Source organism: Propithecus coquereli, unplaced genomic scaffold (genome assembly GCF_000956105.1).
Source record: "Propithecus coquereli isolate 6110/MARCELLA unplaced genomic scaffold, Pcoq_1.0 Scaffold268, whole genome shotgun sequence".
Taxonomy (NCBI): domain Eukaryota; kingdom Metazoa; phylum Chordata; class Mammalia; order Primates; family Indriidae; genus Propithecus; species Propithecus coquereli.
The window spans coordinates 2,202,752-2,227,263 of record NW_012148263.1 but is presented as its reverse complement, the minus strand read 5'-3'; the positions used below and the strand labels follow the sequence as shown (position 1 = coordinate 2,227,263).

General features: G+C 37.8%; 1 protein-coding gene and 1 pseudogene across 1 annotated transcript in view; one reads left to right on the top strand and one right to left on the bottom strand.

Annotated features, from left to right (window-relative positions):
* The window catches only part of SLC9A9 (solute carrier family 9, subfamily A (NHE9, cation proton antiporter 9), member 9), a 652,487-nt gene that overhangs the window by 238,889 nt on the left and 389,086 nt on the right, over window positions 1-24,512 (top strand). The window lies entirely within an intron of this gene.
* On the bottom strand, window positions 2,789-3,642 carry LOC105812858 (annotated as a pseudogene).

The window sequence follows — 24,512 nt, the reverse complement described above, 5'->3', positions numbered from 1 at the left end:
TTTCCCCCTTAAATTTTCACACAATGAACTCAACCAAGGGCCTGGGAGCTAAACGCTGATCATTTTTCCCCATGAATTGCGTTATCATTAATAAAATGTATATTATCCAAAAAAATCTCACAGATAACAGTCAGGGCAGAAAGAATCCACCTTAGCTTCTGTGATAAAAAGGAATGGCTTTGTACTCTTATCCACAAGAATCACTTCTTTGCCCAGAATAAACTGACATGTTCAGAATAAAAAGACAACTCACTGAAGTGTAAGGTATATGTGGTTTTCCTGTAACTTCTTAGAAGATGGCTACATTGCCAGAATTTATCCATTTTTTCATTTCTTTCTCACATCCAGAGCATCTCTGCTATTCTTGGGACGTAATGGATCAAACAAGTGGTTGTTTTCTGTTGTTTTTTTCTGCATTTTGCCTTTTGTCCCCATTTGAATTGATTGGTTTAGGGAGTTAAACGAATCTGAAATCTCTTTAGATTTCAGTTGTCTTCACTTCTCGTTGAATTTCAGGCATCTTCTTGCTGAGTAAACCAAAGACAATTATTGTAAAAGATAACAAAATGTTGTCTGTCAGTTTCTTTTTTTTCTTTTTTTCCCCCTGGCCAAGTTGAGGATGGATGGTTGTTGAATTCAACAAAAAAATATATATTTTTGTTTTCTCACTGAGGCTCATATTAGCAGCTAAGGAAACAGAAATGTCATATAGCTGGATAATCTTTCATCCCCTGGCTAAAAATGACTTCTCTGCTGCAGTGTCTTGATATCCTCAACTGGTCCTTCAGACAGCTTCATGAAGACAGGGATTGCTTCCAATTCTGTTCACCATGGATCCCCGGTGCCTGATGCCTGGCTAATAATACACAATCAACACTGGTTTAATGAATGAACATCTCAGGGCCTTTGGACATGTTATTCTTTTTGTCTGGAATCCTCTGCACTGAGTCCCACCTCCAACATCCTACCTTTCCATTCACTTCCATTCCTGGATGACTTGTTTCTCATCTTACTTTAAATGGAGTGTCTGAGGGGGAGCTTTGCCTGGCTGTCCTACCTAGTAGTAGATCTCTCCCCTTATCCCACAACTAACACTTATTTTCTATAGTGGTAAGGTTGCCAGAGTAAGCAATAAAAATGTAGGACACCAAGTTAAATTTGAATTTCAGATCAACAATGAAAATTTTTTAGTATGCGTAAGTTTTATACTGTCAACCCTAAATACTGTGCCCTAATCATAGCACTTATCATGATTTATGTACTCATTTATTGTCTGTTAACCTGTATATATTGTAAACTTCATGGGGGCAGTGACAATGTCTGTTTTCCTCAGCAACATACCCCCATCGCTCAACACAGTTTCTTGCACTAGTAGATGCTTAATGTGTATTTGTTGAGTAAGTAGTTTGTAGATCAGATGAGCTATCAAGCTTAATGATTGTCTATTAATTGATTAATGATTTGGGTAGATAGACCATTTATTTTTTCAGTGCTTCTCCCAAGTGGTAACAGATTGCTATCATTTACATTTAAAAACTGTTACCTTTTTCCCTTGATGATGTCACCTCAAAGGTCAGATGTTCCAGAGAAAAACAGGGAGATAGTCATGAATTCACCCAAAAAAAGACTTTTATTAATTAAATATTAATAGTGAAGCTCCTCTGCTGATGGTATTTGTGTCTATTTTAATGTTTTTGGTAAAAGAAAAATACTTACCTGAGCCACATTATTATTATTATTTTGCCCAAGAAGAAATTTTGAATGTATTAATCTTGGAAAAAATAAAATAGTTTTGACTATGACATTTCACATACATATTTAAATGTGCTCTTTGGGTCTGATTCATGGCGTGTGTAAAATGAGAGTGTTAACTGAATGCCTCCTAATTTTATGTAATATAACTCTGATACCACCAAAATATACTTCATAAATTTATTTCATTGTTCAGAAAATGAGTGCTCTAATAGAAATAATCAAATGACCCAAATATGTCTCTATAGTTCATTTTACTAATATTAAGTATTATAGAGTGAGTCATTATAGTACAGACGGTCTCTGACTTATAATGGTTTGACTTAACTTTTCGACTTTACAATGGTGAGAAAGTGATATTCAGTAGAAACCATACTTAGAGTACCCAAACAATCATTCTGTTTTTTACTTCCAATACAGTATTCAATAAATTACATGAGACAGTCAATACTTTATTATACAATAGGCTTTGTGTTAGATAATTTTGCCTAACTGTAGGCTAATGTAAGTGTTTTGAGCACACTGAAGGTAGACAAAGCTGTTATGATGTTTGGTGTAGGTTAGGTGAATTAAATTCATGTCTGACTTACGATATTTTCAATTTATGATGAATTAGGGTGTAACCCCACTGTAAGTGGAGGAGCATCTGTACTCTATTTTTTTATCCTTCTACCCTCCATCCCCCATCTAGCTCTCCCTTAGGAATAGTTTCTGCCCCTTAGTTGTTCGCATTCTAAAAATAAAAGCATACTCCTTCTAAGAGTTCACAGTGACAAAGTCATATTTTACTAAGGTTGTTTAGAAGGGATCAATGTATATTTGAGGGGAGCCTCAAGTCAAAATTCAGAATAGATTCAATTAGGTAAGTTAAATATATTAAATACAGATACATTAAATAAACAATGGCCTGCCCTGCTGTCAACTTACAGTTTAGTTGGAGAAGTAAATGATGTTCATCTCCACCCAAGCTCATGCATTACCAGCTTCTTGCTAATTTTTCTTTGGTTCTTTGTACTTTATTAATTATTTTTTGGTCTCATTCACAGATGGAATTTTTCACTGGTAATTTCTCAGAACTAAATCCATTCATAGGGAATTGAGAGCAGTGAAAATGAATTTCATGCCATAGGATAGAAAGCGATAACAACAATGAAAAGGAGCGGGAGGAAACTGGGGGCCACCCAATAGAACCATTTTGGTTCTCAGCTGGTGTTGGGAGTTGCAAAGGCTTGGCTTACTGTAACCTGTTCAATACAGTCTTTTGGGATCTTCAGCCCTTCCACCATTATCTTGTCAATGAGAGGTAGGTAGGAAAAAACCACCACTGACTACTCAGCTCCACTCCTTCTTCTGCAGGTAACCCCCTGTGCATGTGCAATACTGTGTCTATGCTGTGCACCACACGTTTGAGGGCTTTGCCTGAAGAAAGGTGCGAACAGAGCTGACATTCATGTCCAGAATTGGGTGGTGGCACAGGAATATTCAGGGTCTCTGTGTCACTCTATCATATTGAGTAGTGGTGCCAAGCCATAGACTAGAGGCTATCTATTCCCCTGCTCTTCTTAGCACTCTCTCAATGCACCATGTGGTAATATTATGTTTGCACCATCACTGATTGCTTGTGCCAGTTCACAATCATTGCTCTCAAAAGCATGTGCTGCAGTCTTCAAGGCATGCCAAATCTCTTTATGGCCTTCAAAATCTGGTGCAGTATCCCAAAATTCATCCCTCTTGCTGCTCAGTTATCCATCTGTCATGGGATAATCACTTTTCCCATTTGGTTCCTTCCTTTTCAAAGACTAGTTACCAGCTAGAGCAAACTCCAGTGTCCTCTAAGTTCTTATTGAGGCTGCCCAAGGAGTCATGCTGGGTGCCTGCGCATCTACCCATGGGGTCCCCCTGGAGCCTTTTCCACCACCTCCGTGGGCACTTGTCTGGGCCCACCAGTGCAGAGCTCCATACAGGTGTACTGCTCCACTCTCCCGCTGCAGCCCATCCCCCTGATGATTCTTTAATTTTAATATTACTAAGTGTTTACTGTGTTATGTACTGATAAGTGATTTATGTTCACCATATCATTCAATTCTACTAACAAGTATGCTGTATCTACTTCTTATCCCCATTTAATAGATGAGAGAACTGAGGCTTAGAGAGGTTAAACTACTTGCCCAAAACCCATCAGCTATAAAGTGGTAGAACTTAGGATAGATCAGATATTTGGTACATTTTAAAATGAAATAAATGGAATAAATGCAAAAAAAAAAAAATACAAGAGATTAACGAGGTCCTGTAAGAGAAGGACCCTCACTTCAAATGAACCAAAGGACCATGGCATGACTCCCAGAGATAGAGGCTACCAGGGGAACAGGGATTCCCTCAGCCTCACGGCTGTTCTGTGGCTAAGACACAGCTGTGATACCAGGGTTCAGTGGGAGGGCCTGGGGTGACCCAAAGACAGCCTGGATTGAAGCTCCACCCCTGCCACTTCCTAATGCTCCTGGACAAGTTACTTAACCTATTTGACCTTCAAGAAAATACAGGTGCAATTTTTGTGAAAACAATGAAGCGGGCTGTTTGTAAACTATAAAATACCATGAAAATGGCATTTATTATTTGGCCTCTTCTGTTGGTGAGACAGAGGTTGCTAAGATACTGGGAAAGAAAAGGCTATGCTCAGAAGTGCTTCACCTCAGTCCTTCCCCAAACGGCTGGCCATGTGGGTGGCCCTCCAGAGGGTAGTGGAGATTAAGGAGGACTAGTTTATCCTCTTACCCAAAGCTATTGTACTGGTACAATGAGGATTTATGTGTCTTTCCTCAGGATTGACACAGCATGACACTATGAGATGAATTTTTATCTAGGGCAATGCAAAACATTGTACACATGCATTACACTAAATAAAAGCTTCTGTAAAAGTTTTAATATTTGACTGCTTTGCATGGGAAATGTGGGTACATTATGTATATATAAAATGTAAATTTTTGTAAATTTGAAAATCTGTTTTCATCAGACAAGCGTAATGGTTCTGGTTTGCTTTGAGTAAGCATCCTTTCTAAATATTAGTTACTGTTTGCAAATGCCTTTTCTTTCTTTTTTCTTCCACACACAAACAAAATTACTTCTCTTAGAGCTTTTATCACAACTTAAACTGAGCACTACCTGAGATTTTGCTTAGAAACTGTGTAATCTTTATAGTGGCAGCATTATCTAGGTTTTCCTTCTAACCTCATTGTTTTTCCTCTCATCTTCCAGTTTTTCCTTGTGGATATTCTTCCATGGCTCTCCATAATATCATTAAAATACAAGGCTTAGAAAATTGCCCAGCGACTCTTGTGAATGAGTTAGGTAGAGGTTTGAGGGCGGTTGAGGAAAAACCCTTTCTCTTCTGTAAGATTATTTTCACTATTATGATGAACTTGATTGGGGAAGCTATCCCAATTTTCAAAATGCAGGGGAACACGGTTGGTTCATGGAAATTGCCATTTCTCCTCTCCGCAGAGGGCCTAAACCCTCTGTGTCTTTCATGCTCCATTTGGAGAACAATAGGCCAAAATCTATAGGAAATTCTAACTACTTGATTTTTTTCTCTCCTTCAAATAAATAGCTTTTTTGACATTATCCCCTTGTACACAAGTGAAAGAGGAATTTCAATTTTGTAAGGTGATACCTCTTACTGTTAGATGAGAATATATTTGAAGGCTCATGAGGGTTTTTTCACCAGGCAAGAAATGACTCCCCCGTGGTGTATCTAGGGAGGCTGAGAAGAATGGTAAGTATCTTGTTATAGTGCCAGTTAGTCCTAAGGCAGCCTCTCTCTCACCATCAGAAACCACCCTTGGTTTTGAGAAAGAATTAGGAAAGAGTGGGAAGAGGCACATGAATCCTATCCTATTATTGAGCCCCTGTGGGGTGTCTATAGTTTTCTGTATCTATCAGACTTTCCAAATCTGGGATGCACATTGGACCCTGAGGCTCCTTACAAAGCCCTTTCTCTCTCAGTCACACTGATATTCTACCGCTGTTGTGGAAGGCCATGACCACTGGCCCCAGAGACTTTGTTCACAGTCTCTTCCAAAGAGTTTCTCTACCCTACCCCAACTTCTGTCATCCCCAAAACTCCTGATGTGTACAACTCTCTTGACACAGTTTGATCAGTTGGCCACACAAAGTGGGCTCTATGCCTCATTGACTTTAGGACTCTGCTGAGAATCCCCTAAGGGCTCAGGAAACAGTAGATGTTAATGCTTTTCCTCCCACCATTCCAGCACTCTGAGATCTCCTACTTGTATTTCAGTCCCTGCTGTGCTCCTGGCTTCCATGCAAATATCCCTAGGATCAATTTCCCCTTTACTTTCCCTTGACACTGCTTTAAGGCCTTCCTCAATCCTTTCCTGGACTTCTTCAAAAGCCCCTTAACTGGTCACACTGCCTCTGGTCTCCCTCTCCTTTAGTCCATTCTTCCTGCAGCTCTCAGAGTCTTGTGCTCTAAAAGGCCAGCCTTGCCAGGTCAGAGGGCTGCCTGGAACTCTTCAGTGGCTTCCCGGCATGTCAGGGTAAAGCCCAAGCTCCTTGATGAAGCATCCTAGCCCTTGATTGAATGCCACTGCCTTTATCTTCAGCCTCTTCATGAATTTGTAAGCTTAGATTCCTACAGGGCTGAGGCAGATAAACGAGTGAAGTAGGCTGGGAGAAGTGGGGAAGGCGATGGGAAAAGGAGAGCTCATGCCCGACCTGAAGGTGGCTGCTGCTACTCAGCTGTCTCATTCTTGCCATGCAGGGGAGGAGGTCCAGAACTGATCTGATGTTTCAAGAGAAGTTAGGAATCTGGATTTATTATGTGAAATCTCCTAATTTTTAAATGTTGAAAATATTTTATATTTTTTTAAACAAACGAGAGGACTGAACAGGCCAAAGACAACATGGCAAACAGATGAAGCCCATGAACCATCTGTGTGACATCTGACCCCTGCCTCCATCTGTTTTAACCCAGGGTTCAGCAGACCCTTCCCTGTAAATGGCTAGGTGGCAAATAGTTTAGGCTTTATGGGCCTTAGGGTCTCAGTGGCAATTACTTAACTTTATCATTGTAGTGTAAAAGCAGCCATACCCGCTATATAAATAAACGAGGCTGGCTGTGTTTCAACTTTATTTATAAAAACAGGTAGTAAACTGGATTAGGCTGGCTGTGCTTTGCTGACTCCTGCCTAATCAAACCAAGATATCTGATACTTCTCTAGAGCAGGGGTCCTCAACTTCTGGTAAGTTGTATGATTATGTCATTATGTATTACAATGTAATAATAATAGAAATAAAGTGCACAATAAATGTCATGTGCTTGAATCATCTCGAAACCATCTCCTTACTCCCTGGAAAAATTGTCTTCCATGAAAACAGTCCCTGTTGCCAAAAATGTTGGGGACTGCTGCTCTAGGCACTCCATGTGGTGGTAGATTCCATCCCTTTACCTGAAATGCCTTCTCCTCCTTTACTCACCTGGGTCATCCCTCAGCACCCATCAAGACTGAACTCAGAAACACGTCTTAGAAAACCAGGCCTGACTCTCTGCAGCCCAGTTGTGTTAGGTGTCCTCTGGGCTCCCGTCTCACCCTGAGCAGCCTTCTTACCACACTGTACTTGCTCTGTTGTTTCATTTCTCTCTCTGACTAGACTATGATCACCTCTCAGGCAGGCACTTATCTAAGATTTAGTTTATTGAGTAGAAAGGAGTAATTGATATAATGTATAAGTAAAATTTGGACATCTAATTTAACAATGGCAAACAATGAGCTCTCTTTTCTTTATCCAAATTTGTGAGAAGCTTCTTGGGTGTCACTAAACATCCCTGGGAACAGCCAGGAGGAGTTGTCAGCTGTCTGGGCCAGGAGCTAGAAAAGTGAGGTCTGTGCTGGTCTGTACCAGTGACCAGCACTTGGCTGGGTCAACTCTGACACCTTTTGGACTTCAATTATTATACTTATAAGTCAGCTCAACATGATGACCTCTAAATGTCCCTTCTACCCCTAAAATTCTCTGGTAAATTTTATCAGCATTTTTAAGCAACATACAGTGAACATAGTTTAATCCTTTTTAATGCCATAATCCAGTGATAACCTCAGAGATAATTGAGGGACCTACAGAACTATTTGCCTCTTCACTCAGTGTCCCCAAATTATTTGTTTTGGGGGTTTTGTGGGGGGCGATCTTTGGGGTGTTTTTTAAAATAGTTTTCTCCTCCTTCGATTTCAATTCTAAGTTTTTGTGCTTCTAGTGTTCTCCCAACTCTTTCTAATTTGCTATTTTTAATGTTTGACATTACAAAACCAGGTAACCAAGCTTCTCTAAACTTCTTAGAATTATATAGATGGTGAAAGTAAATGAAAGCAGAATACTGTGCTGAAAAGAACACAAAATTTAAAGTTAGTCAGAAGAAGAGTCAATTCCTCTTTCTGTCACTTACACTGTGCAGCCTTGGAAAAGTACCCAGTCTCTCTGAGCACCTGTTTTCCTCATCTATAAAATGGGGATAATCATATATACCTCACGTGGTCGTTGTGAGAGTCAACAATGATATTATAAATTTGTTTATAACACCTAATATAATAAATAATAAAAACTCAACAAATAATGCCCGCTACATTTATTTTACTATCCTTATTGGCTTTGAGTTGCTGTCATGTTGAGGGCTCTGGTCCTAGTTAACCAGCTGGTGCTGGGAGTCTTTTCCTCTTCCATTGAAATCCACAGATGAATCTTAGACACAGTATGATATTCAAGCAGTTTGTTCTTCCAACTCTCTTATAAGATGGACAGCAGGAACAGGTGGCATGGGACGTGGGCCAGATATAGTCAGGAGTCAGGTGACTGCCTAATTGGGAGGGTCTCCATCTGGAGAACATTCTCAGAGTTTGGAGGATTCTTCTTCCTTTCTTATACCTATATTCAGTCTGGGTCAGTTAGCAGGTGTTTCATTCCTAAGGGGAGTTTAAGCTATTCTTATAAGGGTGAGCTTTGTTTTGAGGTTTGTAAAAGTTGCATCTGAGCCAATAATAATGTGGCAGCTGCTGTCTTAACCATGTGCTAGGTGGTGACTGTCAATGCCTGTGATGTGGCCAGTGGTAATCCAGCGCACTCGGGATCAGCATTCCAAAGCTCATGGGCCCCTGGGTCTGCCAGGCCTGTAATAAGTCTCTGAGGTGAGCCCAGGTGACTTGGGTGTGCTGCTCACAGGCTGCGGCCCGCAGTACCAAGCAGGCATCACTGCAGGTGGCACTCCCCTTGAGAAGCACGCTGTCTCTCCATCCCCAGCCCAGCATTCGTACTGTCCTATTCCTGGAGCCTGTTCCCCCTTACTGGGGGGCTTGAGTGATCTGAGGACCACTGAGACTTCCGAACACAGCAGTTATCTCCTGTAATAATTTTAATACGTGGACTTAAGCTTTCCGAACCTTTTTTAAATTTCAGATTCCTGGGCCCCTGGCTATGTTTTGGAAAAGCTGAGTCAGATAGTATCTGAGAGAACACCAAGTACCCCACCTGACACATAAAAGGTTACCATAAATGTGGAATCTGAATTGATAGTTCCTACTGCCCATGGTGGAAGTGGAAAGTTCCTGATGTCCTAACTGTGGTTTATATCTTTCTCACACTAATAAAGAGATTTAAAAAAACCTTAAATCATCCTGGATCCCTATTGAATACCGTAACACCATGTGAGCAAGGACAGGATCCAATTATAGCACATTCAGAGAGCAATTTCTCCTCTTTTTATTAGGCAATCAGTAAGATGTACTCTATTGTCTGTTGGAGGACTATGAATTAAAGTGCCTGGAATTTGAAGAGAGCTCTGTACAGTCTATTTTCTCCCAAGCTAGAGGTATCCATGAATATGCTTTGTGGCTCATTAGAAAAGAGAGGCAGAAATGGTTGTGAGCCTGATCAAATTGGGACACTGAGCAAAGGACCATAAATACACAGCTTGCCAAATGATACGTAGCAAGGATGAGAGGGAGAAAAGGGATCAAAGACTGATTCAGGCATACCACAAATGCGTAAAGGGCCTTCTGCAGAGAACCAGCCAAAAGCAGGAACATGAACTTGAGCCTAGGAAATACTAGTCCTAACCCTCAGAGATGGTGTCCTCATTGCCTGCCTTGGTGAATACTCCCAGAGGAAATAAAGGCAGGAGGGAGTTTCACTGATGCTGCCGTGGAGCTGCCCAGAAAAAAACACAGGAAGGAGCTACAAGGCACCTAAAAACACAAGCAGAGGTAATGTGCAGAACCTATAGGAAATAAATTATAAAATTTGAATACAGGAGGGTTTTATAGTATGTTCTTGAATAGGAAAGCTCAATATTGAAAGTGCTAATTCTCCCCAAATTAATTTTCAAATGTAATGTGATTCCTATAAAAAATAATAGAGCTATTTCTCTAGAATTGGACAAAACTATTTCAATTTCATGTGAAAGAATAAATGAGTTACAATAATGTCTAAAGAATGATGGAATGATAAAATTATTGTAATTATTGCAATATGGTACCAGGGTAGGAATGGGCAAGTCAAATGAAAAAATGAAGCACCCAGAAAAAACAAACAGATATGTTTCTGTGGACATGCATGCACATGTGTTATATGTTTAAAATTGCATCATAATTCAGTGAGAAAAGACGAAGGAGATGAAGTTGGGCCATTTAGTTGGCCAATTAAAGACAAAAAGAAAAGAAAGTTGTAACTCTACCATCATACCTTACATTAAAACAAATTCCAGATGATGTTTTTAAATGTAAGAAATACCAGAAATAACCAGACTTACTGCTACTTAATACTACTTAGTAAGCACTTAATAAATATTTGTGGAAGATTTTGTGTCATGATTGGATTACAAAATTTGAGAAGTTTCAACATGACACTGGTTTGTCAGGGGCTTAAACATATTAAAACTACAGACTGTTTCACAAATTCTTCGTGATTCTATACTTAATTTTCTTTTCAGTAAGTTAACATTTTTTTTATTTTGTATACTATCGTATTTGATGCAGTAATACGTGAGCAACAAGTAAAACAGTGAATAGAAATATGTCACAGTAGGTGAATAGACTTCATACGATTCTAAAAAAGCAGCCCAATGATTTTTATTTAAGCATATGAAATGAATTTGACTCTCATTAACATTTTATATATGTTATGGATAAATATTATCAACTCCTTAATGGAGAAGCTTAGGTCTTACGTTTTGTGTCTCGTAGATTGGGTCTCCCACGAGGCCCTACTCATAATATGTAGGTGCTAATTACAAATTAATCAGCAGTAATGATCTCATCTGGGAAGAATAATTGGCAAATGTCCTTCCATTTAGTCTATTCTTTTTTTTTAAATTATTTCAGCATATTATGGGGGTACAAATGTTTAGGTTACATATACTGCCTCTGCCCCACCCGTGTCAGAGCTTCAAGCGTGTCCATCCCCCAGATGGTGCACACCGCACCCATTAGTTGTGTATATACCCATCCCCTCCTCCCCCTCCCATCTGCTCAACACTCGGTGAATTGTACTACTATGTGTGCACTTAAGTGTTGATCGGTTAATACCAATTTGATGGTAAGTTAACATTTATAGCCGCCAAAAAATTAACCCCTTGCCATTGATATTTAGAATTCCTTTTTCACATTTCTCAATTCTAAGATGCTTTTTGAAAAGAAAGGAAGGGGAAAAAAAGAGCATGTCTCAGACCCCTTTCAGTCAGCGATTAATCATGTAATTCAAACCATATCACAGCATACAGAGGAAAGGTAATTGATCATGTTAAAAGCAGTTTGCCATAAGAATATGTTTTTTTTTTCAGTACTTCCTGGAGTCAAAGAATCAAACTGAGATGAGAATACAAGCAGTTTATTATTGGGAGACTATTGCAATCAGCACAGCTGTTTCCAAATTGTTTGTCACATATTTCAGGCCCTGCTGTTTTTTAAAAAAAATTTTCTACATTAGGAAAAAAACTTCACATTGGTTCAATTTAGCTTTCTCAAAGTGCTTGAGGTTTCTAAGACACTTCTTTAAGTAAGCTGCTATTGAGGTAATTCCTTTTGTTTACGTGTAATATTCAAATTGAAATCACAGTAGTCCCCTCTGTGCGGCAGGCTGGAACATTTCAGTGAGGGATGTCACAGAATTTGCCCTGAGGGATGTATGAAAATGTAACTCAGTGCAAATCAACTGGGAATTCCCGTACCTGTCATTTCAAATCAGCTCAGACTAGTTGTAGGTATTGTGGTGTGTTTTGCCATAAACATAGGGATACTATGCAATGGAGGTTTGATAAATATGCACAGTTCTGTTGGGGAAACTTGAAATCACCTCAGAGCAGCAATTGTTTACTTCTGCTTTCCATCAAGCATTCATCTGGAGTCTGGCATTCTAAGCCCTGGATGCCTCTTGCACACGTTAGACCACAAAGATACCACCCTGAAGATGGTGTGACTTCAAGCCAGGCCAACTCTTTGCTTATTCAGCTAAGATTATTTCATGAGTGAGAGAGACTGTCTGAGGACAATAGGATTGCGTGCAGTTTGATTCTACTTTACGGACAATTTAAGTGGGCTGTGCTCATGCAAGTTCATGTGGGTTTGGGGTCTGAGATTTTGAAAGAAAAAGGTTGAAAATGAGAAGTTTAACTGCAATGCTCCCATAATGGTATCTATCACTCTTCAAACTTGGCACTGCCAATGGCAATCACTGTGCATCAGGACAAGGCTAAAGCTAAAGCAGTGACCCGCCCCATGTAGAGGCAAGTTGGGATGCTGTCTTGGCTAAGTCCAGCACTCATTATCTGTCTTTTAGATGCTTCTAACATTGATGATTGACCCAAAGCTTTAACTTAAAAGTACCCCCAATTTAATCTTCAACTGCTTTGTGTTGACCTATATAACATTATTATCCTTGATCTCTTAACCTTCTATCCAAGATCCACTCCAAGTCTACTCACTCTCTATTTTCGTACTCATGCTCCTGGGCATATCTTGCAAAACAGGGTCTAATTTAAAACAACTTTGGAAACCAATTGACTATAAACAAATTGATCCATCAATAATTTTTTCATAAATGAATATTCCATTCCGGGTTGGGTTTTTTCATGTATTAGTGATTTCTGAAGTGCCATAGGTAGGTTGTATAATGCTTGGTTTTCTTCTTTGAGCATTTTTGTCTTTTTTGTTTTTTGCTGTCCCCCCCAATCCTCAAACACAGGGAGAACTAAATGATCAAAAAAGTATATTTACTTGAAAAAAGCTAAATACTCAATGGCTGGGAATTGCAACTGCCATAATTGCTTTGGGAGGTTTTTAATGAATTAAGGGGAGAAAAATTGTTTAAAAAGAATATTTTTCTTCACTATATCATGATTTCATAACTTTTTGTATAAACGGCATGAGATGGTATTTGAGGAGAACATGAAACAGTCCTAGCAACTTAATAGACATTCTTGAATTAAGTAAGAATTCTTTGACTAAGAAGTAACTCATACTTTATGAATTAAACAAAAAATTCAAAAAACCCAAGTCTGAAAAAGTTCCGTATTTTTCCTTTCTTCCATTTCACCTTTAAATAAAAATAATTTATATGCTTTAGAAGAAAAATCACAAATTGTTGAAAAGCAAAAAAAAACATTAGAACCCTACTATGTTCCATTCTATTTAAAGACAACCCCATATACAAATATTTATAATGTATGTATATTTTAGATCATTCCTTTTTACATACATATACATAATATATACATATATACTTTATTTAGAAATTATATTACCATATGTAGTGTTTGAGCACATTTAACCAATCACCTATTTTAGATACTACTTTTATTTTATTGTGTATATTTTGATAAATTTTTACTATTATAAACAGGCACAGTAATAATTAGTAAAAATAGAAATTGAAAACATAAGAAAGGAAAAATGAAAGAAAAATCTTCTGAAAATTAATAAAATGTCCAAAAACAAAACATAAGCTGAATATCCAAATTACCTATTCATCAAATAAACATATTTTTGATCATTTTTTAGTAATTCACTCTTCTAAGTTATCTTATTCAACAAATTTCTTATAAATGAATTTTTTTCTAATATTGAGTTTCTTTATTGGGTTGTTTTAAAGATTTTTTTTTCTGCATCTGATTCTCACTAGGGCTGAGAGTGGTTCTCTCCAACCCCCAGATGTTTTACACATTTAAAATATTTCAGATTTATTTCTTTCATCCTGAAACCTCCAATTCTTTTAACTTTCTTCTGAGTTACTCTGCTAGGCATTGACTTAGACTCTTATTTATAGGAATATCTGTCATCTCTCATAAATAAGCACTTACAGAACCCACTGGACCTTAACATCTCATTGTTCCTACCTTTCTCTTCTTAATCTTTTCCCAGTTTCAGAGAAGTCATCCTTCTTCCTTGCTGGAGTGAATGCCTTCACCTGGATTCCCTTAGTGTTCATGCTGAGACTAAGTCTAAAGCAATTCCTTCCTCTGTTATCTTGAATCTCCTCTTCTGTATCATCTCCTTTATTTCTCCTTACAAATATGCCTATATGTTCCCCTTCTTGAGTAGTACTTTTCTGTTAATATATTTTCTTCTCCCCTTCATCACCAGCTATTATAAGAGTTGTACTCCTCCACTTTCTCACCACCCTCCTTAACCTCTGTAAACCCGCTTCTATCCCATTGACTCAACCGAACCTGCTTCTCCACGCACTTTATTCTATTCAAACAGTCTTTTCTAAGAACTTGGCCTTCCTCCTTTTCTGAAGCTTCAAAAACATTTTAACCTCCTGCCGCTGAGGACTTTTCCCACTTTCTTCCATTCCAACACTTTGCTAACCTAGATCTCCATCTGTCTTTCCCTAGAGCCCTTGTGTTTTCTCTTACTGCATCTCTTTCTCCTGATACCAATGGGGAATGAGCCTGAAGTCTCTGTCCTCAGCTCTGTTTCTCTCTAGGCCCTTATTCCCTTAAACAACTTATAGATTCCCATAGTTTCACACCCAGCCTCTTTATTTCATCTGTCTCCTATATTTTCATGAAATACATCCTTTAATAGGTTTCTGCAAAGAGAGTATAAAAATGAATTTTTTTTTTTGAGGTATTTCATGGTGAACAAGTTTTATTCTCCCCTCATGCTTGGAATGATATGTTGGGTATAGAATTCTAGGTTAGAAATTATGTTACCTCAAAATTTTCAAGACCTGTTTCATTGTCTGCTAGATTTCAGTTCTGTTTTCAGAAATCTACTGCTATATGATTTCCATCTCTTTGTTTGTGATCTATCTTTTGTATCTCAAGGAATCCTTTCAATTCTTCTCTTTATCCCTCTTTTTTTGAAATCCCACAATGATGTACTTGGGTATAATCCTCTTTTCCATTCATTGTGGTTTATTTATGGTAGGACTTTCAATTTATAAACTCATATCCTGCAATCTGAAAGTTTTTCTCATGCCATTTCTTTGATAATTTCATCTTTCTTCTCTGTTTATGAAACAAATTTAATGAAGATGTTGGGGCAACAGATGCGATATCTGTTTCTCATCTTTTCTGTTCTATTTTTCAATTCTTTATCTATATTGATCTAAAGATCTGTCTTCATCAGTATAAAGCCTTTATGGGATATTTCCTCAACTTTTATGTTTCAATATTGAAATTTTCATTTCAATACTCATATTTTTTATTTCTAAGAGCTCCTTTTTGTTTTATGAATTTTTTTTCTAGCCTCTTACTCTTGCTTCATGAATGCAATCTCTTCCCTTGCCTCTGAAAATATTGGTAATAGTTTTTGGAAGATTTTTCCGGTGCCTTAAATTGTGCTTGTTTTCTGCAAATTATGTTTTTTTGTTTTGTTCTTTGTTTTTTCTCACTTCTCTGGAGAGTCTAAGCCAAGTATCAATATTTAAGAGTGAAGAAAAAAAGCCTAAGGGGGCACTAGAGTGGGGCAAGTTCTAGCAGCTTGTTGCCTGGTGAGACTCACTGTAGGGCAATTGGGAAACCTGGCCTTTATTTGGAGGCACCTTTAAATCTCAATATTTGTGAACAAGTCTGTTTCTCCAGATGGTCCCTTAAGTAAGAGGTACAAGTCGAGTACCAACATTCTGGGAGCCCTGTGTGGAAAGGGTCTGGGGGTTCTCACAGTTCTTTATGGACTTCTACTTCCCCTGCCTCGGTGCAGCGCTGCATCCCACTCCTCCTCCCCCGAACCTCCTTGGTTCAATTTCTCAAGAGAGTAAGGCCTCCAAGATAGGGTGTGCGATAATGGCTGGCTGCTCAGAGAAACAGAATGGATATTTTAAACTTGACAAAATGATGCTAAAGTTGATCTGGAAAAGTAAACATTCAAGAATAGCAAGGAAAATTCTGTAAGTTCTGAGTAATGCTAGGGAGCAAACTCTACCAGATACCAACACCCTATCTACCAGATACCCTCTGCACTCTGATTTTTTATTAAATTTTTTCCCCATGAGAATGTATCTTAGATAAAATTTTATTAAAAAATAATGACTATAACATTGCTAGCCTGCTGCCCAAATACTAGACTGTGTATACAATTTTTAAATGTAACTGAAAAAAATATTAATCCTTGGCTCACCTACCCTGTAGTAAATTAGACCATGAGTTGGGATTTCTTCGAGTTTGTCATCATTCCATATTTTTGCCTTCACCAACTCCAAGTGCCAATCATCATCAATCATCATGTCTTCTTGCTTGCATTCTTTAGCTGCTGTCATCTGAAGTTTCTGGAACACTTTCTCCAGAATTTTTATTTACTTGCCCTGTTGCAACATGAAAGTTTCCCAGGAATCTGTTGTCTTAAGTCATTTGCTACAGTTGCAGCAGATCTGTACATAACACAGTCTGACCAAGAACGGACGTATCTCCATCTCTGCTTTAACTCAGTTGAGTGGGGAAAATGGATCAGATAAGGGTGCTACAGAGCACCACCCACAAAAGACACATCAAACCACGTTCCATCATAGGTAACTGAAGAGCTTACACAATTTCAAATTTCTTTATTCTAGAGGAAAGAATACTTTTTAAATGATTCAGCTATATACAGGAGAACACCAAGTACCCATCACTCAGATTTTATTTACAGTTGATATTATTTTAAAACTCTTTTTAAAAGAATAAAAACACAGCAATAGCTTTAGTCTTGTTCCTTCTTACACTCTCCCCTCCCTTAACACCCTTTCCAGGCAAGTGACCACATCCTAGTGTCCATGTGGGTCCTTCCTGATAAGTTTTTCAGTATGCCCTGGGTCTGTCTGTACCTGTAAGCAACATATAACACATTTCTGTATTTTAAAAAATTAACATAAATGATTTACTTTACTTATCTGTTTCAGTTAGATTGCATTTACCTACAAGTACCAGAAAAACTTCTACAGGGTATTAAATAATTAAGAGCATTGTTTCTCTCACATAATAAGAAATCTAGGGAAAGGTGGTCCAGTGGTGGTCCACTGGCTCAGTGATGTCACCAGAGATGATGATGTTATCCATCATCCTGCTGCGTTATCCTAATGTGTGACTTTTTACCTGCTGCTTGCAAGTTGGCTACTAAACCTCAGGAGTTCACATTCCAGAGAGGACAGAGAGGAAAGGCAATATCCAAAGTGTTTTTATTTGTTAAGTTTTATCTTTTCATTTGGGAAGGTAAAAACACCCAGAGATGTTCACTGTATCTCGTTTGCTAGAATTGACGCATCCTTTGCTGCAAGAGAAGGCAAGATGTTAAATATTTTAGCTGTTCAGCATCCTCAGTAGAGAAAGTCACTGGAAAAAAAGGGAGGCTGTTAATGACTTTTAGGTAGCCAGTCAATATGTCTGCTATATTATCCTTTTACAACTTGCCTTTTCCATTCACCATTATGCTTTTTACAATTTATCCATATTGGTAATTCTAGATACAATTCATTCGTGTTAACTGTTGTGTAGTATTTCATTACGCAAATATATCACAATTTATTTGTGCATTTTTCTATTAATAGACCTTTAAATTGTTGCCATATCTTCACTATCACAAAAATGCTATGTGACTATCCTTGTATATATTGCTTTGTTCTCATGTGAGAATTTTATACATATAATATACACTATATAAGTTAAATATATATACATTTAAAACTATAACACATTTAAAACATATCTAAATCATATATAAAACACGTATACATATAAAATATGTATCTTTTTATGTATATATAAATATATCTCACATCTTATTTTGAGCTTTCAATGTAAATACTTTTTCTATGCTTCTTGTTTTCTACTTTCTTGCTTTTGTTTGGATTGATTATTGAGTCCTCTGTGTCCCTTTTGTTGTTGTTGTCTTACTGTGTGGAGTGATTCATTCTAGTTTCTTCCATTATTTTAGTCATTATCCTTAGATTTTTACATACATTATTAACATAGCATAGATAATTAACAAAGCCTAAAATAAATATTTCTAGAATAATCCTGGACACTACATAGAAATTAAAATGCCTTATTTTTTTTACCCCTTCCTTATTCATGCTGTTAATTTTCTAGTATTTTAGTTCCATCTCGTGTCCCCCAAACATTCAATAATCATTATTATCTTTACAATTTGTGCTTATTTTGGCTTTTCTACATATTTAACAGTTTCTTTCCTTGACAATGCTTCATGCACCTGCTCTTGCCTCTGTGTTCAGTGTTCTTCTTTCTGAATCTTTTCCTTTAGTGATTTGCTTACTAAAATTATATCATTAGTAAATTATCTCAGTAGTACTAATTTAGCAATACATTGTTAGTCTTTGGCTTAAAAATCTATTTTATCATCACTTTTGAAAGATAGTTTATCTGGGTGTAGAATTCAAAATCAACAAATATTTTCCCTTAGAACTTTGAACATACTAGGCAATTGTATTTTAGATGTTTTTGTTATTGATTTAAAATATGCTTTGCAATTGTTATTCTTTTTATTTTTAGCTAATCTATCTTTTCCCTATAGTGGATTTCAGTTTTCTCTATTTAATGTATTATGCAGTTTCACTAGAGCACTTTTAAGGATAATTTTATTTATTCTACTCAGAACTTGATAAATATTATCTTAGAATATTGCTTATTCCTCACCTCTCTTCTTTCTTCTGAAACTCCTATTAGATATATGCTGGACCTTTTTAATTTATTTTGCATGTGTATTGATATTCTTTTATATTTTACCTCTTCTTTTTTTTAAACTGAGTTCTGGGCGATTTCCTTGGATTCTGTTCTCTAATTCTCTTTTGAGCTGTGACAACTACTCAGGTTGTTTTTTGTTTTTTTTTTTTAATTTTGTTACCTATAGTTTTACTTGATAAATTTTGGGTTTTTTTTCCTTTTTCCAACTGGCTGGAGTCATATTCTTTCATCATGTTTTACATTTAATTTTGTATCTTTAATCATTTTAAATGCAATTATTTTAGAACATCTTTCAGGTTATGCTGTTTCTATTTCTTACAGTATTTGTTGCTTTGGGTTTTCTCTTTGTTTCTTACCCCTTGGGGATTTCTGTTTCTTTATTTTGAACTCAGGAAGTCTTTCAAACATTGTTATAATTTACATATAAATTTATATACATTAATACAGGAGGAAATTCTACAATCGGTTTAATTCCACTGGCTCTGGACTTTCTGAGGATGCATAACTTCCTTAACACTGCTCTGTACACCCGTCAGCACTGAATGATGTCATAGGTCACTGAAAACAAATTAGAAGCCTTAAAAGTGGTTTCTGTACAATGCCTTCAATATATGCAAAAGATATTAATCATATCTGCTAATATGATTGTCTAAAGCTGAAGTTACACATGTGTGGTCCACAGGCCAGATCCCATCTGCAGAAATACTTCGTTTAGTCCACACAATGTTTAAATCTTTTATATGAGATGCCAACATTTAAAAATAGGCACATTTTATGTAATAGTTTAGATTTCCAGTTTCTCTTAAAAACAAACAAACAAGCAAAAATAACCAGAAAATCGATATTCCAACACTACGACCTGTGCCGGTGTGTGTGAATGGCTGCTGGCTCTAGCGTGTTAGAAATCTCATCATTCTCCCTGGTTTCCACAGGCATCTTGTTCATTTCCTTTATAAGTGTAGCCTTATAGGCACCTGCATTTGCAATGTCTGGTATAAAGATTAGAAAAATTCATGGAGTGCCATCAAATAAGTCACCATTAAGATCCTAATAACTATGGAAAGGGTTTATGAATCTGGTTAGCTGCTTAATGTTTTAGTATGTGGGCACTTTAACAACAGAAGAGATCCTGCTTTTCTGATGTGCTCCAAAGGAAGTTCCCTTATTCTGGGGAGTAGTACGAAATCCTGTGAAGAAAACATAGACCAGTTGTAGTAAATACAAACATGGTGGCTTCCAGTGAGTGTGGTTTAGATAAGCAGAAAAGAGGCTTTCACTTTTGCTTTGTCCCTTTGTGAAGTTTAATGGTCTCTTAGGAAGCAGAGCCTCCAAAACTCTCTCTAACTCTTGTTTCAACCAGTGGGGGGCCCTCATTGGAAATCTTCCAGAATCTGTGGGTAATGAATAAGAATTGGACATGTTTTCAGTTCTAAAGTAGTGCTTCTTTCTAGTTTTGCAAGAATTCAACAATATCACAGCTGAGTGAGAGTGCTTTAAACTGTTATTAAATAGCTTTATTATTATTCCTCGGTAGATTAGCTATTTATTAATTTGATCAGTACTAACGTGCAAAAATAGCCTTTACTGTGTTGCAGTCTCTTCCATATAAACTGTGTGCCCAAGTACTCAGAGGCATATTAATTGTTTTTGGTTTTCACCTTACATGCTTCTACCTCCACTCCACCCCTCACTGTAGCCACAGTAAACTTCTCCATCACATCCTAGACTACTCTTACTCTCTCTGAGCCCTAATGCCAGACTCTTTTTCATCAGGCCCAGTTCTGGCTGCCATCCCAAAGAGTCATTTTCTCACCAGCACTCCCACCCTGTTTTATTCACTCTATAAAGAGTGTGTATGTCACCTGGTTTTATGGGTGGCTTTCCACATAGCTGTTCCTCACTAGGTGTTGAAGTTCTTAAGAGCCCTACTTCTTGTCTTATTCATCTTTGTGTTTTCAGAGCCCAGCCCTCTGCTTAGCATGTAACTGGGACTCGAATAATTCACAGTATCTTGAATTAACCTTAATTATTTCCATAAAGGACTTAAGTTGGTTTACAGGGCTAAGAAATATTTATTTCAAAAAGGATAACTAAAAGTAAAAGATGATAAGACATCTCTTAAAGAAATCAAAAAATGTGTATCTGGCAAAAATTAGATCCTTAACTTAGAACTAAAATTTTATTCAGAGCCTCCCGGCAACAAAGTGAAAAGGGAAGTACCTCAGTTTATGTGGTTCTCCAGGTCAGTTAAATAAAACACACAAATCAGCAGCAGTTTTGTTGTGTTATTGAACTCTATGAGAAATAAGGCATAAACTGGCATCATAAACACTGTTCTTGATTACAGTCTCATGAAAGACACAGAACAATTCTTCAAATATACCTTCTAAAATGCACCCTCTATAAAAGCTAAAATTAAAGCAATAATCCCTAAATGAATAAAATCACTGGTTTAATAGTTACGTAAAGTTATTTCCTGGTAATCTGATGTGAAACAAAGTTAGAGCTTAAGTAACTATTAGTTATTCAATAGTCTCTGAAGGTTGGACTAAGACCGAAGGACCCACTTCCAAGCTTGCTCACGTGGCTGTTGGCTGAAGGCTTCAGTTCCTTGCCACACAGACCACTATAGGGCTGCACAAGACAGTTGAAGATAAAAATTGTGAGAGAGTGTATATGAGATAGAGCAACCAAAATGGATTAAATCTAATCTCAAAAGTGACATACTATTACTTTTGTCCTAGTCTGTTGGTCACACAGACCAACCCTGGTACAATGTGAGAGGGGAGTACACAGGATGTGAATCCCAAGTGTCTGGGATCATTGAGGGCCATCTTGAGGGCTGGCTACCACAGCAACCTGAAAGAATGTTTGGTTCTCATATACTTTCGATGGTCCTTCTAAAGTCACAGATATCAGCACTTTTAAGTATTGGATGAAGACTGTCAGAAGTGACTTCTATGGGTGGAAGTCAATATTTATGTTGTTGATCAGTGAGAAATGTATACAATTCCAATCCCAGGAGACAAATGTACCTGGACCAAACAGTATGAAAATGTGCAGGCCTGATTTGTATAGTTCTTTTCCATCTCTGCATTTATAACATAAACAGTTTCCTTAAAAGAAATCTGAATGTACTTAAGAATTAAAAGGGCTTCATTCGTGACCAGCCTGGGCAACATAGTGAGTCCCTGTTTCTACAAAAATAAAAAAAGTATCCAGGCACAGTGATGCACTTGTAGTCCCACCTACTCAGGAGGCTGAGGCAGAAGGATTGCTTGAGCTCAGGAGTTGGAGGCTGCAGTGAGCTATGATGACGCCACTGTACTCCAGCCTGAACAACAGAGTAAGACTCTATCTCAAAAAAAAAAAAAATGTAAATAAAAAGAGCTTGAGACTACAGATTTCTGTACATAAAATATGGAAGAGGAATCTTGGCTTTCAAACCTTTATGCTCACATGTGGTCACCAGCATTCTCACCCACAAGTCTTAGAAATGCCATTTCAAATGACTTATTTTTAGTGTGACTGCGTCTTACATGGCCCTCAGAGACAGAGCTGTAACTGAATGAAGAGAACTTTTTCGTAATGTTAAAGAGGCTTCTTTGAGGAAGTCTAGGTACTATTATTATCTTCTCTATTGTACAGGTGGATTAAGCAACTTACCCAGTATTACTGAGCTAAGCATCAGATATCATATTCAAAATAGAGCTAACCTCTCTCCTTTTAGACTACAAGCAGAATTACCCCCACTTGTGCCTGTATTTCCTATAGTCTTTTTAAAGGAATTATTAAAACATTAAAATGAATAAAATGTTAACTAAAGGAAGCACAATAACTATTCTTAAATAGAGTTAAAGTAATGTACTTACGTATTGAGAATTTCTAGAGGGTAAAAGAATTGTTCAAATTAACTAAGTCCTTTTGAAGGCAGCTGGTGGGTGTTTTGAGCAAACAACCTAATACAGACAGCTGGCCTTCCTCACCGGGAGAACTTCTTAAGAGGTGGACTTCCTCCAAGATCTCACATTGAGATCCTGTGAGGTGTTGACCTGAGTCCTTGGGTCTGAGCCAGAGTCTCAGCGTAGGCCAGGAGCAAGCACAGGAAGGAGGCCCTTTGCTCCAGGCGAGGCTACGTGCTGCGGGCCCCATAACGAACAAGCCCTGGACCTCCCGAAACAAAACGGTCAAACAGACCTCCTCCCCCCCCAACTCTTGGCTGATCTGAAACTTTAAATAATATGACGCAAAGTTAATTTTTTATATGATAGTGTTAAGGACAAATAAAACTTGTGGGAGTAATTAGCTTTTAAAAATTAAAAGAAGGTATTGGCTAAGAATTTAAAATAAAAATATACAGGCTGGAAATGCAACAGAGTAGAATTTCTCCGGTAACAGCAGGACCCCAAGTCTTAGCCAGGGGAGTGTGAGTGCAGTAAGCGTGGTGGTGGGGGGGTGCCGCAGGGATAATAAGGATGGAGGAGGACACAGAAGCGGTGAGGGGGTGTAGGCACAATGAGGCAGTGAAGAGAAGTGAGAGGGTCTTGGGCCCAGTAAAGGTGTTTCTTCTAGAAAAGTCTATAGAGGGGACAGTGCTCATGCAAAGTCCTGTTCACATTCTATCTGATGTAGGCATTCATCAAATTACCTTCCAATAGATTATTTATAGTGAACTTAACTTGAAACCAACCGTTTACTTGAAATCTGCAGTGCTACAAATTAGCGCCGGGGGTGGGAGGGTAAAATACATGAATTTGGAGAGCCATTTTATACTGGATTTGGGAACTGTACATAGGGGCACACATGTTAAAAACAATCTGTGGAGCTGGTATGACACAGTGAACGGGCAGCTGTTCTGAACAACAGAAACCCTGGATCCCCCATTTCCTGCTGAAGTCGATTTGGCCAATCACTTCACTGAATTTCAGACCCCAAATCTACAAAATGAAGCTCATCACAAAACTTATTTCATAGGAATATGTTGAGGTATTGTTGAAGTCACTTTGTAATTCCCAATTCTGAATTATTTTAAATTTTTGGGTGGGGAGAATTATAAATCGTTTCCCATCTCAAAAGCCTGATTGTTGGTTTACATGTTTATTGTCTATGTCCCTGAGTCCTTCACCCCACGTTCACCTGCCTACTCACAGCATCTACGACAGTGCCCGGCACCTAGTAGATATTGAGTAAATATTCATTGAATGAATAAACATGAATCCCAATAGAAATAATCATATCTGAATTTCACCAAGGAGAAGAAATTTTGAAAAATAACTCTCCTGCTGTCTGTTGAGACTGTTTCTCCCCTCAACTCCCCATGTCTAAAAGAAATGAAATGTCTGCTTAACCAGATATACTTGCAGCATTTCCGTTTACATCCCCATTCACCACTTTGTTATGCTCAGTTCAAATAACCACACAGAACTTCCTTCCTACATTGTTCTTCTGATCTTCTGCAAGCCCTGCCAGGCGTGAGAGAGGCAGCCCAGTGGGTCTCCTCTCAGCCTTGGGCACAGTGAAAGAGAGGTTTTGAAAGAGCTGAAAACATTTGTGGAGAAAATATTTCAGCCTTATGTCTATTTAA